The sequence below is a fragment of the Oncorhynchus keta genome, chromosome 36 (assembly GCF_023373465.1).
Source record: "Oncorhynchus keta strain PuntledgeMale-10-30-2019 chromosome 36, Oket_V2, whole genome shotgun sequence".
Lineage (NCBI taxonomy): Eukaryota > Metazoa > Chordata > Actinopteri > Salmoniformes > Salmonidae > Oncorhynchus > Oncorhynchus keta.
In genome coordinates, this window is record NC_068456.1 from 7828764 (window position 1) to 7846255 (window position 17492).

Below are 17492 nucleotides of genomic sequence, written 5' to 3' on the forward strand. Positions count from 1 at the left end.
GTTCATTACCGTGCTGATCAATATAGATGCCGGCTGAACAATTAATGAAGCTCTAATCCTCCTCTTCCCTCTGGAGGGGGAGACCTGGGCTGTGTTCTGTAGGCACCAAATGGAATGAAAAATGATTGAAATGGGAAAGGACTAGATGAATTTGTCCAATAATAAACACTCATTTTAGTTTTCCGCAGCAGAGGGAGCACCCCCCTAGCCACATCGACTGGACAGTAGGGCAGAAGGTGTAAAGTTAAGTTCCTCGGCGTACACATCACGGACAAAAAAACTGGCCCACCACACAGACAGTGTGGTGAAGAAGGCGCAACAGCGCCTCTTCAACCTCAGTTGGCTGAAGAAATTTGGCTTGTCACCAAAAATACTCACAAACTTTTACAGATGCACAGATGCAATCGAGAGCATTCTATTGGGCTGTATCACCGCCTGGTATGGCAACTGCTCCGTCCACAACCACAAGGCTCTCCAGAAGGTAGTGAGGTCTGCACAACGAATCACCAGGGGCAAACTACCTGCCCTCCAGGACACCTACACCACCCGATATCACAGGAAGGCCAAACAGATCATCAAGGACAACAACCAAACGAGCCACTGCCTGTTCACCACATTACCATCCAGAAGACGAGGTCAGTACAGGGTGCATCAAATCTGTGACAGAAGCTGTTTTTCAGACTCTCTATCTCAAGGCCATCAGGCTATCATTGAGTGGCTGCTGCCAACATACTGACTAGCCACTTCAATAATTAAAAATGGGATGTAATACATGTATCACTAGTCACTTTAACTTGGATATAGGGGCGCTCTTTTAATTTCTGGATAAAAAAACATTCCCGTTTTAAACAAGATATTTTGTCACGAAAAGATGCTTGACTATGCATATAATTGACAGCTTTGGAAAGAAAACACTGACGTTTCCAAAACTGCAAAGATATTGTCTGTGAGTGCCACAGAACTAATGCTACAGGCGAAACCAAGATGAAATGTCATACAGGAAGTGCCCCAGATTTGAATGCGCTGTGTTCCAATGTCTAATTATATGGCTGTGTATGGGTCACGAATGAGCTTAGACTTTCTGTCGTTTCCCCAATGTGTCGACAGCATTGTGACGTATTTGTAGGCAAATCATTGGAAGATTGACCTTAAGAGACTACATCTACCAGGTGGCCGCTTGGTGTCCTCCGTTGCAATTATTGCGTAATCTCCAGCTGCGTGTATTTTTCGTTTGCTTCGTGGAGAAAAACAGCTGCCACGAATGATTTATCATCGAATAGATATGTGAAAAACACCTTGAGGATTGATTCTAAACAACGTTTGCCATGTTTCTGTCGATATTATAGGAGTTAATTTGGTTAAAAATTGGTTAAAAATTCTGCGTTGTAGAGACTGCATTTTCTGATTTTTTTTCTTAGCCAAACGTGATGAACAAAACAGAGCGATTTCTCCTACACAAGTAATCTTTTTGGAAAAACTGAACATTTGCTATCTAACTGAGAGTCTCCTAATTGAAAACATCCAAAGTTCTTCAAAGGTAAATTATTTTATTTGAATGCTTTTCTTGTTTTTGTGAAAATGTTGCCTGCTGAATGCTAGGCTTAATGCTATGCTAGCTATCAATACTCAAATGCTTGTGTAGCTATGGTTGAAAAGCATATTTTGAAAATCTGAGATGACAGTGTTGTTAACAAAAGGTTGTGAGTGAATATATTTATTTAATTTAATTTGCGATTTTCATGAATAGTTAACGTTGCGTTATGGTAATGAGCTTGAGGCTATAATTACGCTCCCGGATACGGGATTGTTCGACGCTAGAGGTTAAACAATGCCACATTACATGTTTACATACCCTACATTACTCATCTCATATGTATATATATACTGTACTCTATACCATCTACTGCATCTTGCCTATGCCGTTCGGCCATTGCCCATCCATATATTTATATGTACATATTCTTATTAATTCCTTTATACACACAAGTGTAAGGTAGTTGTTGAGAAATTGTTAGATTACTTGTTAGATATTACTGCATGGTCGGAATTAGAAGCACAAACATTTTGCAACACTCGCAATAACATCTGCTAACCATGTGTATGTGAACAATAAAATTTGTTTCAATTTGTGTCATAAGCTGTTAGTAGCCCATGTGCAATCACCGTAATAATTTGCTCCCTTTTCCCCTGATAACTTAGCATACTGTTCTGACTTGGTGGTGCACATTTACTCTGTAGCCTTTTTTTGAGAGAAATGTCATCATTGAATATTGCTTATGCCCCCTTTATTTATCATACGGTTCCGTACTGGGAGAATACTACAAGAACAGCCCATGTTATGAATTCTATCGCTGTACATTTCAAAAGTGTCGAACAAAAGTTATATTGACTGTGTCCGCCCTAGCTCGCTCATAAACGTCTTAATCAGCTCATCGTTCCCTTATGCCATAGTTTGCACATCTCAATTGTCAGTAGAAACCACATTTGTTTAAGCAAGTCAGCCATATCAGCCATATGACATATCATATCATTTTAAAAAGGCAGTAAAATGAGGCTGAATGAATTATTTCGCTGCCAGACAAGGCTCCGCTCAGAGCCAGGTGTAGCAGTGGTAAGGTTTTGGGACTCTGCTGTTGGGACTGCTGTTGGGACTCTGCTGTTGGGACAGCTATGTGCAGGCCCTAACAGTTTGTGGGCACCGTTTGTCACCATTATAGTGCAATGAATGTATTGTTTAGTGTTGTGTCGTGGCTTTGTCAGCATGACTTACATGCTAAAATAGCCACTGGAAAGGAATATAAGAGATCGACATCTTTTATAAACTAGTCAACACTTGCTGTTCAGTTGTAAATGAACGCACAGTAAATAGCCTACTTGGCGCCATTACTCCACGTGGCTGGCTCGCACAGTAGATTGTGTACATATCACAATGACTTCGCATTGGCTGGCTATGTGAAACACAAAATAAAATAAATGAATGTGTCAGAAAACAATAATTAGGTTAATGGAGTTTGACTCATCGTTACTACTTACATTACACGGGACGTGCAAATTCACAAACATCATGCTCTCTCTCCCTCTTCAGTATAAAGACATTAGACTGCAACCAGAGATCTTATTATAATGAGGAGATGCTCATGTCTCAGTCCTAACAATGGGAGTTGTTCTCCCAAAGGCGGGAAGGTAGGCGACAAGCTTAGGCCTAAAATAAGCCCATAGAAAAGTATTGGACTTATTTTTGACCCATTTAAGCGAGATTGAAACCTCTCGCTTCGCCCCTTCCTCTCTGCTACGTTTCCATGCCATAGCTCGCTTTGTGACTGACAGTCGCCTATCCTATCAATAGTTCGCTAGAAGATGCATATTGTATTCTAGCGGGAGAGGGCTCGACGGACTAGCAAATTTGAACTTTTAAATTAAAAGTAGCCTAGTTAATATAATGCTGAAAATGTAGCCAGCTGAAAATTAATGTACAGTAGAACCGGTTTATTAGCTGACAGCCAGTACTAATGGAAAACTTTTAAAATGTCTTCCATTGCATGTCATAATGAACACTACCCAAGGCTTCAACTGCTGAAATACTCTCAAATAATTGCTGTCTGATGGAGCTTCTGTTGCCTCAGGATGAGACAAACAAACAAACACATTAAATGCCCATAAGAATGGCCCAGAGACTTTCCTGACCAGGAAGTCCTTATTATTACGCTATAAGTAAACCTTAATATAGGATTATAACTAGGGCCCAGGGTTTGTCCAAGTAGGTACTAAGTCATATGGGCAGGAAAGTAAATGGGACCTGCCCAACAGTAAAGGAACGTGAGAGCTTATAATACGGTATTCAATCTTTTTTTTTAAGGGACAATTTTTAAGTTGTATAATATTGGGTGTTTTTCTCAGGCAGGCTGGTGGCCTTCTATCTGTACAGTGTTGAAGAGGACCCCGGCACAATGCCTCCCCGGAGACAAAGAACAATGATTAATTTGGACGCTAGCGCCATTTCATCTAAATGATGTGTCTTCTCTGGCAGGGCAAGAGGGGAGCCCTGTGGTGTAATTTAGCCCAGAGAAGGGGGAAAGAAGAGGGGGAAAAATGTATACAGAGCAGCCCTGCCTCCTCACAACGCGCTAGGCAACCATCTTGTGGGTGGGCTTTGTGATACATTTTACAAATTTTTCATGCCCATCCCTCTAGATGTGACCCCACTCGGGGTCCCTTTATGCCTCTGACAGCTCTGCGCAAGAAAACATGCTGCTTCTCTGATAGCATGAAATCGGGGAACAAAGACCCCCGGGTAGAGGAGAAGGGGGCCGCCGAGCCTCGCTGTGCTCCGGGCCCGCCTGGATCTGGACACAAACAGATGTTAGGACAGCCCAGTGCCTCTCAGCCCCCTGAAAGGAAAGCCTTGTAGGAAAATGGGCCTGAAATGCATTGTTTTGGGCATCAGGGCCTCTTAACACTACTTTGACGAAACAAACTAGGTCCAGGAGCGATACTTGTGTAGTGTAAAGAGATGGATCTAGATTCAAATCTCTCTTCAAGAGATGTCTCCCTCACGACCTTTGCTCTGTTAGCCAAATTGAAAATGAAATTGAAAAATGTACACACATTTGGGAATCAAGTTTGCAACACTATGTGCAATAAAGTTAAGATGAGAAACTGCTGTATAGTTTGAATTGCTATCCTTATTTGCCTTTATACCATGTTAGAATGGCCAAAAGTATGTGGACAACGGCTCATCAAACATCTCATTATAAAACCATGGGCATTAATATGGAGTTGGTCCCACCTTCGCTGCGATAACAGCCTCCACTCTTCTGGGAAGGCTTCCCACTAGATGTTGGAACATTGCTGCAGGGACTTGCTTCCATTTAGCCACAAGAGAATTAGTGAGGTCGGGCACTGATGTTGGGTGATGAGGCCTGACTCGCAGTCGGCATTCCAATTCATCCCAAAGGTGTTCGATGGAGTAGAGGTCAGGGCTCTGTACAGGCCAGTCAAGTTCTCAAGTACAGTTGGCACTATGCATTTAGACAGGTAGGAGATGGGAGAACCTTCCAGAAGGACAAGCATCTGTGCAGCACTCCACCAATCAGGCCTTTATGGTAGTGACCAGACGGAAGTGACTCTTCAGTAAAAGGCACTTGACAGCCTGCTTGAGAGTTTGCCACAAGGCACCTAAAGACTCTCGGACCATGAGAAACAAGATTGAACTCTTTGACCTAAATGCCAAGCGTCACATCTGGAGTAAACCTGGCACCATCCCTACGATGAAGCATGGTGGTGGCAGCATCATGCTGTGGGAATGTTTTTCAGCGGCAGGGACTGTGAGACTAGTCAGGATCGAGTCAAAGATGATCGGAAGCAAAGTACAGAGAGATCCTTGATGAAAACTTACTCCAGAGCACACAGGACCTCAGACTGGGGTGAAGGTTCACCTTCCAACAGGACAACAACCCGAAGCACACAGCCAAGACAACAAAGGAGTGGCTTCAGGACAAGTCTCTGAATGTCCTTGTGTTGCCCAGCCAGAGCCCGGACTTGAACCCGATCGAACATCTCTGGAGAGACCTGAAAATAGCTGTGCAGCAACGCTCCCCATCTAATCTTACAGAGCTTGAGAGGAACTGCAGAGAAGAATGGAAGAAACTCCAAAAGTACAGATGTGCCAAGCTTGTAGTGTCATACTCAAGAAGACCTGATGCTGTAATCACTGCCAAAGGTGCTTCAACAAAGTACTGAGTAAAGGGTCTGAATATTTATGTAAATGTGAAATAAGTTTATTATTTTAATAGATCAGCAAACATTTCTGAAAAACGTGTTTTCTTTGTCATTATGGGGTATTGTGTGTAGATGGATTAGTGGGAAAAAAATGAATTGTATTTAGAATAAAGCTGTAACGTAACAAAATGTGGAAAAAGTAAAGAGGTCTGAATACTTTCCGAAGGCACTGTATATAGTGTATTTACGGTATGCTAATAAGACGTACTCGCACATGAAGCAGGAATGTGGCTTTGTTCACACTATCTTTGGATGTGGTATGTCCAGAGTTGCAAATCTGATGTTGAAGAGAGATCTCACTAGACTTGTTTTACTAACGTAAATGGGACATAAGACAAAACGATGAATCCCTCCTCAAAGAGCCTGGCCAATATGGCCGTCAAAGATAAATCACTGGGGAATTGTAGAAAGAGGCCCATGAATTCTCACTGTGCCACTTAATGGTGCCCTTTTAAATATGATGGGCTGTGAAAAGAGCAGAGCGACTTTTAATGTCACTGAGCAGAGTTGTTTAAAAGCCCTGGGTGCCAACGCTGGGTTTACAACTGTGTTACATAGAGATCCTCTGTGAGACCACCTTTGTATGACTGACAGTATGTACATTCTATCCGACCCCATGAATAAGATTTAAATCAGGAGATCTCTCCATCACCTTCCGATGGATATTGCATTCTTTACATTGTCAGTTCAAAACGGCATTCACTTTTAATTGGAGATCTATTCTAGATGTCGGTATGTAATTCATAAGTTTAGCTTCCGAGAAACTGCCCATAAAAGATTGATTTGCTTGTTATGAAATATAACTTTATACATTTTAACAAAGTTAACTCTCAAATTAAGGTGGACGTTTTTGAGCTGGAACAGATGACTTGGGAGCAATTTCATAGGGGGGACATAACATCATGTAAACTCAATCATAGGGCGGAGAAAATGGAAAGGGTTGTCCCTATCAACAGGCCACCATAGTGTGTGTGTGTGCGTGTATACAGTTGAAGTCAGAAGATTACATACACCTTAGACAAATACATTTAAACTCAGTTTTTCACTATTCCTGACATTTAATCCTAGTAAACATTCCCTGTTTTAGGTCAGTTAGGATCACCACTTTATTTCAAGAAGGTGAAATGGCAGAGTAATGGAAGAGAGAATGATTTATTTCAGCTTTTATTTATTTCATCATATTCCCAGTGGGTCAGAAGTTTACATACACTCAATTAGTATTTGGCAGCATTACCTTTAAATTGTTTAACTTGGGTCAATCATTTCAGGTAGCCTTCCACAAAAAGTTGGGTGAATTTTGGCCCATTCCTCCTGACAAAGCTGGTGTAACTGAGTTAGGTTTGTAGGCCACCTTGCTCGCACACACTTTTTCAGTTCTGCCCACACATTTTCTATAGGATTGAGGTCAGGGCTTTTTTGATGGCCACTCCAATACTTTGACTTTGCTGTCCTTAAGCCATTTTGCCACAACTTTGGAAGTATGCTTGGGGTCATTGTCCATTTGGAAGACACATTTGCGACCAAGCTTTAGCTTCCTGACTGATGTCTTGAGCGGTTGCTTCAATATATCGATATAATTTTCCTTCCTCATGTTTCCATCTATTTTCTGAAGTGCACCAGTCCCTCCCGCAGCAAAGCACCCCCACAACATGATGCTGCCACACCCATGCTTCACGGTTGGGATGGTGTTCTTCGGCTTGCAAGCATCCCCCTTTTTCCTCCAAACATAACGATGTTCATTATGGCCAAACAGTTCTATTTCTGTTTCATCAGACCAGAGGACATTTCTCCAAAAAGTATGATCCTTGTCCCCATGTGCAGTTGCAAACCTTAGTCTGGCTTTTTTATGGAGGTTTTGGAGCAGTGGCTTCTTCCTTGCTAAGCGATAACTTCACAAGGTGCTGTTGTTCTGGTATTGATTTGCACTTTTCGCACCAAAGTACGTTCATCTCTAGGAGACAGAACGCGTCTCCTTCCTGAGCGGTATGAAGGCTGCATGGTCCCATGGTGTTTATTCTTGCGTACTTTGTTTGTACAGATGAACGTGGTACCTTCAGGCATTTGGAAATTGCTCCCAAGGATGAACCAGGCTAGTGGAGGTCTACAATTTTTGGCTGATTTCTTTTGATTTTCCCATGATGTCAAGCAGAGGCACTGAGTTTGAAGGTAGGCCTTGAAAAACATCCACAGGTACACCTCCAATTGACTCAAATTATGTCAATTAGCCTGTCAGAAGCTTCTAAAGCCATGACATCCTTTCCTGGAATTTTCCAAGCTGTTTAAAGGCAAAGTCAACTTAGTGTATGTAAACTTCTGACCCACTGGAATTGTGATACAGTGAATTACAAGTGAAATAATCTGTCTGTAAACAATTGTTGGAAAAATTACTTGTGTCATGCAGAAAGTAGATGTCCTAACCGACTTGCCAAAACTATAGTTTGTTAACAAGACATTTTTGGAGTGGTTGAAAAACAAGTTTTAACTCCAACCTAAGTGTAACCTAACTTCCGACTTCAACTGTATGTGTAATACACACACACGCACGCACACACACGCCGCACACGCACGCACACACACACACACACACACACACACACACACACACACACACACACACACACACACACACACACACACACACACCTCTCTGTACTTTGCTCCGTTCATTTTTGCCTTGATCCTGACTTGTCTCCCAGTCCGCTGAAAATCATGACCACAGCATGATGCTGCCAACACCATGCTTCACCGTAGGGATGGTGCCAGGTTTACTCCAGACGTGAAGCTTGGAATTCAGGCCAAAGAGTTGGTTTCATTGGACCAGATAATCTTGTTTCTCATGGTCCGAGAATTTTTAGGTGCTTTGTGGCAAACTCCTAGCGGGCTGTCATGTGCCTTTTAATGGAGTGTCGCTTCCATCAGGCCACTCTACCATAAAGGCCTGATTGATGAAGTGCTGCATGTCCTTCTGGAAGGTTCTCCCATCTCCACAGAGGAGACTCAGAGGAGACTCTAGAGCTCTGTCAGAGTGACCATCGGGTCACCTCCCTGACCAAGGCCCTTCTCCCCCAAATGCTCAGTTTGGCCGGGCTGCCAGCACTAGGAAGAGTCTTGGTGGTTCCAAACTTCTTCCATTTAAGAATGATGGAGGCAGACATTTTTGGTACCCTTTCCCAGATCTGTGTCTCGACACAATCCTGTCTTGGAGCTCTACGGACAATTCCTTCGACAACATGGCTTGGTTTTTGCTCTGACATGCACTGTCAACTGTGGGTCTTTATATAGACAGGTGTGTGCCTTTTCAAATCATGTCCAATCAATTATATTTACCACAGGTGGCCTCCAATCAAGTTGTAGAACCATCTCAAGTGTAATCAATATTTAATACATTTGCAATCATTTCTAAAAACCTGTTTATGCTTTGTCATTATGGGGTATTGTGTGTAGATTGCTAAATAATGTATTTTATTTAATCAATTTTATAATAATGTGGAAGAAGGGATCTGAACCTTTACATAACACCTGAAACAACATGCAGTGTCCTGGGACCTGGTTGGCACCCCACCCGACCCGCAAAGAAAAAACTATTCTTGTGCTCAGCTCGCAAAGGCCCAGCACTGCATTAGTCAAAAATAGACTGACATCATACAAGCAGGGCACTATGCACCAGGCACAAAGACACCCTTATCCTCTACAGTTTATGCCACATTTCATTTGGAACTAAATCAAAAAGTCACTATTGGCCAGTTGTTCATCCCTGGCGTTTTCAAAGGCTGCATGGATGGGCTCCATTTTGACCAAGATAGAGGCAAGGAGGACAATCTAGTGAATTGCGAGATAAGACAAACATACAGCTAGCTCTGAAATTACTGGCACCCTTGACAAGATGAGCAAAAAAATTGTCTAAAATAAATAACACATACTGAGCTGTATTGTATGCAAAAAAATATATACTAATTCAATTGCTCAGCGAAATATATTTTTGTTTATTAACAAGTAATACTTTTTTTTCTCTCAAAAAGACAGGTGTCAAAATTATTGCCACCCCTGTTTTCAATACTCTTCTTGCTTGGATAATAGCACTGAGCCTATTTCAAAAATGTTTTATGAGAATGGAGAATTTATTGGGAGGGTTTCTAGACCATTCATCCCACACATAATCTTTCCATGTCCTTGATATCATTCATCATGCGCTTATGGACGGCCCTCTTCAATTCAAACCACATGTTTTCAATGGGGTTCAAGTCCGGAGACTGAAATGTCCATTGCAAAATGTTGATTTTGTGGTCCATTAACGTTTTTTTTTGTGGGTTTTGATGTGTCCTTTGGGTTATTGTCAAGTCCAGTTGGAGACTGAAATGTCCATTGCTGGGTAAAATGATGTTGATTTTGTGGTCCATTAACGTATGAGGTTTTTTGCATATGTGGATCATTTTTGAAAACCACACTGTGATTCCAGATTTTTTGGGGTTATTGTCTCCAGAACTGATTGAAGATCCAGTTGGAGCTTTCCACCAACTCTTCTCACTGTCAGCTGTGAAACTCCTCTACAACAGATGCTGGGTCTACAACCAACCAGACAGTGATTTTGCCATGCATGGAGCCAGCACACACACATACATACAGTACACGTGGAAGGCAAGCAGCTCTGAGCTCATATGACAAGGCCTGTATTAGAACATGCTTGTCTTTCTGCCTGGCCATGTGCTTTTAGCTAATATCCTCATATTCCTATTGCAGCAAAATCTGCATTCCTGACCCAATTTAACACCAGACCTTTCAGTAAGAATAGAGCCCCCCACCGCTAGACAAACTGGCTTGTTCCTTTTCTTCTCCCCTATGAAAAAAAAGTGAAAATCCCTTTCCTGAGCCGTTAAAGACGAATGATCAGTGCTCTAGAAAGTTGGTGGCCTTTTCAGGAGAAAGGACAGTAGGACGGAAGGAAAAAAAGTCCCCAAGACAGAGTGAGGACAAAAACCTCCTGCATTTAGAAAGAGAGAGGGAGATGGAGGGGGAGGGAGAATGGGAGGGAGAGGGGGAGGGAGAGTGAAGGCAGGGAGGGTGACAGGCGAGGGGGCGAGAAAGCAGAGTGTGTGTGAGTGAGTGAGTGAGTGAGTGAGTGAGTGAGTGAGTGAGTGAGTGAGTGAGTGAGTGAGTGAGTGAGTCAGCTGAAAGAAAATTAGGATGAGAGAAAATGTGTAAATGAGAGAGAAGTGTGAGGACATGAATGAGAGAACGAGAATGAGAGATCTAAAGCCTCACTAGAGACTAAGAAGGTGGAGGCCAGAGAGACCAGTAGGAGTGTCCTCCCCAGTGGCCCAGCGGCCGACAGCAGGTGTGGCATCATTGACTAAGGGGGTCAATGGGGCTACGGCCCAGGCCAACCCTGGATCCGAGAGGCCACAACGCCATGGTCTGAGGGGGGGCGGTGGGTGACCACTGGTGCCAGGCGCTGTCCTCACACCCTGTCACACCATGTGATCTGCCCCTGGAATGGTGGGCCCAGCTGCCAGCCGCTACGGCCAGTAACACAATGGCTGCAGCTCTTGTTGATGAGGAGGCTGTTGTTGATGAGGAGGACCAACAGAAGCCACTGCTTGTTCTTCATTTGCAGAGCGTTTTAATTGTGGAACATCGTCCTGATCAAAGCGACATCGCTCGCGTTACGCCCTCGTTGCTGAACTCTCTCTTTCTCTCTGTGTCTCCATCTCTCTGTCTCTCTTTTCATTAGCATGGCAAGCAAATAGAGGAAAAAAGGAGAGGAGAAAACAGGCTTTGTCCCAAGGGGAATAGTCTCCCTCTATCCAGACGGGTTATCTCTCATAATGGGGCCTCATTGTGATGAATTACCCAGATCATGACGATTTATCTTCATATCGGAAACATCTTTGTCTGAGGCTATGTGGATAAATCTAAACATATAATCCAGTGACAAGGTGACGCCATATCACGATGACCTCACATATAAGTTAGTTCATCTATCGTGTTCAACTACACTATCTCTGGCATACTGCAGGCCTCATTGTCATAGATATGTTTTGTTTTCCTATTGAAACAACGAGATTGTCCTCAGAGATAGAATAAGATTATCATTGTATCACAATGTTGTGTGTATAACAGATATTTGGTTTAATCTGATTAAGTAGGGTGCTCCTGCTGTGGTATTGGGGAGTAGTAGGTGGCAGTGTGTGTGTGTGTGTGTGTGTGTGTGTGTGTGTGTGTGTGTGTGTGTGTGTGTGTGTGTGTGTGTGTGTGTGTGTGTGTGTGTGTGTGTGTGTGTGTGTGTGTGTGTGTGTGTTTATGTGTGTGTAGGTGTGTGTGACAGCAGCCAAGGAGGGTCACAGTCCTCACAGTCCCTTGTGTCTAGGTTCCCCCAGAACAGAGGCCCAATCAGTGCTAGCCCACTGGCTAATGGATGGATGGCCCCCAAAATTAATTAGCCTGACTAATGTAGTGTACACTTAATTACACTGCCTCCGTTTTGATTAATGGAAGGGCCCACCTTAGCACACATGCTAATCAATGGCTGGGGCAGAAAGGGAAAGGGCAGTGAAAGTTATTTACCCAGAAACAGGTTCACGAACCAAGACAATAGGCATCAACAACCCTAAATGACTCTTTCCAGCCTATTTGAAGAGTGCTTGTATATGTTTCACATTATTAAGGGATAAATACATTATTAGACATGGAAGAACACATGCAAACACATACACACCCATGTATGTCCACACACGCATAGACTCACACAGAAATCCACAGAGTAGAGACCTTCACGGTTCCAAAAAGTTGGACCCGTTCGAATACGGCTTTAGAAACAGTATCACACACAACCCCGTCACACTTTTCCCTGGCACGGACCGTATGCTGTAAAGCACTTCGACAAAGGGTGAAAAAATGAAACACGTGTCACCCTGCTTGTCGTTAATGAGTATTTTACAGTATTCATTTGGAGTGGGTCCTAGTCAACGGCTCCACCTTTAATTTCATGCTGCTTAAGTAGAGAAAGGCCCAGGACAAAGGGAGGAAGATTGATGCCTGGGCCATCCCCTGCCATCCACCTGCTCTTTCCACTAACCACAGAAAGGAGGCGCTACCGAACACATCCACATGTCCTCCAACTGAGATCTCCCTCGTGCAGGGAGTGGTGGTGTGGTGCGGTGAGAGGCCGCTAGCCTAATGAAATCTGCCCATGTAGCGGCCAGATAAAGTCCAATTAAAAACAGGCACAAGCTATGTCACGGGGACAGTAGATCAAGTCAGCAATTAACCTCCCCGCTGGCCTCCATCAATCCTTAAATTGGAGCGACCGGCCAGCAGAGCACAATTTCTTCAGATATTAAATTTACATTCTATTAAGTTTAATTAGGATACATTTTAAATATACTGAGAGTCCAGGCACGGAGCCCTGGGGCTGTCACTGAGCCTCTGTGATTCACTGCCACTGGTCCCTGGGGTTCCGGGCGTCCCATCATGCACCTCTTCTTCAGTCTCGGTCCGGGCCGTCTCAGCACACACTCAGCAGCATACAGGTGGTTAATCAACTCCTAATGCCTTCTCTCACACATACAACTTTCTGACATGCACATCATAGTAAGTTTAGGTCATTCCCCAAATCAGAAAACAGGTACAAGTGCACCATTCCAATCAACTGAATACACTGGTTCCCTTCTGTACTGTTCCAATGCCCTATCCACCCATCGAGTGCTTGGGCAGCCTCATTCCTCCACTTGCACTTCTCTCTGGCTGGGCTCACCTCTCCTGTCCTGATGATACAGTCAGAGCAGGAAAAAGGGACCGGGGACTGGTCCATGACACTGGGAAGACCACCTCCGGGGAGCTCAACCCCAGCATTAGTCTCCACTTGGCTGTGTCCTTTGTCCCCTGGTGAAAGGCCCAGTGAATGAGGGTCAATTGAAGACAATTCCCTCTGTCGGACACAATTAACGGGGAGCCCAGTTGGGAGGGGGGCTGGCCACAGCCTCTGGTTACTGATCCTGCAGCACAAGCATGCCAGGAATCCGCCACCTATGTCCAACCCTGCGACAATGGGGTATAGGACATTGGGCCTAGTGTGTAGACCACCACACATGGATCCACAGGGCATGATGGGTTAAGGGGAGGGGCTGGTGGCTATTTGCATTGCAGTGGGTGTCCATGATGACACTCAGAGAGAAAGAGTGTAGCTGTAGTGTTCAAGCAACTAGAGAAATACATGTATTAAATGCTCCTCGTTTTTTGCCCACATATAATATGGGACAGTTCTTACCTTTCTGCATTGAAGAAGTGGAGAGGTAATTGTGCCTAATGTGTGTTACAGAGTGAGAGACACGGAGAGAGGAGCCCCCCCATCTGAATCAATCTCCAGATAAGCAGGCCCAATTGATCCACCAGGTCCAATCTAAATTAAAGCATAGTTCCAATGTGCACTAATTGTCCAGCTGACAATAATTGTCATTACATGGTTGACATATCTCCTGGCTGGGAGTTATAGAGCCACATGAAAGCTACAATCATATGTTTACTGGTGACATCACAGCGTCCCTCCACAACCACATGCAGTACAGGTCACCATTACATCAGACTGGTGAGCTCTGCGCTGGACGGTTTTATATGAGTAGAATGCTGCCTCTAACGGGACGAGACCCTTGGATGATGTCATCAGCCTGTGGTGTTGTCCCGTTAAAGGGTGAGTATGAGGACCTCTTAGGAAGGAGTAAAGGGAAGGAGAGGGGTGTGTGTGAGAGGAGAGAAAGTATGTGTTTGTGGGTGAGAATAGAGCGATGGTAGAAGGGGCTTCATGGCCCACAGATCTGACTTCCTGAGGTACCCCCCCCGTGGCAGCACCACCCCTTCACGCAGGGAAAATCAATCAGGAACATTGTGTGTGTGTGTGTGTGTGTGTGTGTGTGTGTGTGTGTGTGTGTGTGTGTGTGTGTGTGTGTGGTGGGGATATTGAAGGTGCATGAGAAAGGAGTTGGGCGGAGGGGAGTAGGCAGAAACAGACACAAACCGGTGCTAGCCTTACACATCCCTGGAAAAGGGGCCATGACCCCTAGTACACTTAAACAGCATTTCAGTGGCAGAGACACAGAGAGGGTGACGACTTACCTACCACAGTACCACAGAGCAAAGGGGGGAGGAGGAAGGAGGGGGTGTCTGATCTAGATTAGTAATGGGGGATAAATATGGTGACCTACTGGGATGATATTCTTTCTGATGGTTATATTTCTATGATCACCCAGTTTGGGTTAGAAACGTTGTACTATTAAACACTTTTGGCAGCATTATACCAGGATTTATTTTTTGTTCTACAATATTTCTACATTGTTTTTTCTATCGTCATAATAACCCAATGTCTCAGCGGTAGCTGGAATATGAAATGAATGGCCACTATATGATGTGTTTGTATATAATGATCACAGTCATGCTAACCACTTCATATTCCTCAATCGAGGTAACCTAGAAGTTGGGTGCGAGTGTCTTTGATTCAAAATAGTTTCAATGTTCTCTGATTTTTCTTCCCGGCATATGTTCTTCCCTCTTAGGCTGTGGCTACTGTGCACTTGGGACCTGAGCTTACTGTATTGAGTGATTCCTCACGAAACCAAGACAACAACAAAAATGCCATGATTTTGGGGATTTTCACAAAATTGAATCCATAGAATGGTCCTTTGGAAGGAGGATTGTTGGCCTATACAATGAGTATTCAAAACATTAAGAACACCTGCTCTTCCATGACAGACTGACCAGGTGAATCCAGGTGAAAGCTATGATCCCTTATTGATGTCACTTGTTAAATCCACTTCAAATCAGTCTAGATGAAGAGCAGGAGACAGGTTAAGGAATGGTTTCTAAGCATTGAGACAATTGAGGCCACGGATTGTGTCTGTGTGCCATTCAGAGGCTGAATCAGCAAGAGAACAGATTTAAGTGCCTTTGAACAGGGTATGATAGTAGGCGCCAGGAGCATTACCCAAAGGACATCCAGCCAACTTGAGTCAACATGGACCAGCATCCCTGTGGAATGCTTTCGACACCTTGTAGATTCCATGTCCTGATGATTTTGGTGCAACTCAATATTAGGAAGGTGTTCCTAATATTTGGAATACTCAGTGTGTGTGACATAAGTATGTCGAAGTATAATTGGGAAATTACCCAGGCCTCCTTTAAGACTCCATAATGTTTCATTTGTAGGTGCTACAAAATATTAAGTTTCACCACTTGCTCTGTAATATGAGTAGTATTTTGATTTCAAATATGATTATTTTTTACATTAATTTATATTGAAACATTAAATGTTTGATTTGGCAAATGTTTCTATATATTGTTTACCATAATATACTCCACGCAGAAATCTAAGTTCCAGAGTGACATCTTTGCTACTTTTAGATTTATGTTCAAATTTGCAAGCATTACTGAGTGAATGTGAAAATGGATTCAAAATGGTCACCCTCTGTTGGTAATTTGCAGGATGTGCAACGATACAGGACAGCTGTGATTTGTTACATTGCCTACTATACCAATTTGTCTGTGTAAAATGGGCCATACATTTAAAACTAGCAGAGATCCCACCCTGGAACTTTGATATGCCGGTAGAGTATATTATGTTCAACAATATACAGTGCCTTGCGAAAGTATTCGGTCCCCTTGAACTTTGCGACCTTTTGCCACATTTCAGGCTTCAAACAAAGATATAAAACTGTATTTCTTTGTGAAGAATCAACAACAAGTGGGACACAATCATGAAGTGGAACGACATTTATTGGATATTTCAAACTTTTTGAACAAATCAAAAACTGAAAAATTGGGCGTGCAAAATTATTCAGCCCCCTTAAGTTAATACTTTGTAGCGCCACCTTTTGCTGCGATTACAGCTGTAAGTCGCTTGGGGTATGTCTCTATCAGTTTTGCACATCGAGAGACTGACATTTATTCCCATTCCTCCTTGCAAAACAGCTCGAGCTCAGTGAGGTTGGATGGAGAGCATTTGTGAACAGCAGTTTTCAGTTCTTTCCACAGATTCTCGATTGGATTCAGGTCTGGACTTTGACTTGGCCATTCTAACACCTGGATATGTTTATTTTTGAACCATTCCATTGTAGATTTTGCTTTATGTTTTGGATCATTGTCCTGTTGGAAGACAAATCTCCGTCCCAGTCTCAGGTCTTTTGCAGACTCCATCAGGTTTTCTTCCAGAATGGTCCTGTATTTGGCTCCATCCATCTTCCCATCAATTGTAACCATCTTCCCTGTCCCTGCTGAAGAAAAGCAGGCCCAAACCATGATGCTGCCACCACCATGTTTGACAGTGGGGATGGTGTGTTCAGGGTGATGAGCTGTGTTGCTTTTTACGCCAAACATAACGTTTTGCATTGTTGCCAAAAGTTCAATTTTGGTTTCATCTGACCAGAGCACCTTCTTCCACATGTTTGGTGTCTCCCAGGTGGCTTGTGGCAAACTTTAAACAACACTTTTTATGGATATCTTTAAGAAATGGCTTTCTTCTTGCCACTCTTCCATAAAGGCCAGATTTGTGCAATATACGACTGATTGTTGTCCTATGGACAGAGTCTCCCACCTCAGCTGTAGATCTCTGCAGTTCATCCAGAGTGATCATGGGCCTCTTGGCTGCATCTCTGATCAGTCTTCTCCTTGTATGAGCTGAAAGTTTAGAGGGACGGCCAGGTCTTGGTAGATTTGCAGTGGTCTGATACTCC

General features: G+C 43.5%; 1 protein-coding gene across 3 annotated transcripts in view; it reads right to left on the minus strand.

Moving 5' to 3' along the window:
• The window catches only part of LOC118369550 (inositol polyphosphate-5-phosphatase A-like), a 300208-nt gene that overhangs the window by 51765 nt on the left and 230951 nt on the right, over positions 1 to 17492 (minus strand). The gene's annotated exons all lie outside the window — the stretch shown is intronic.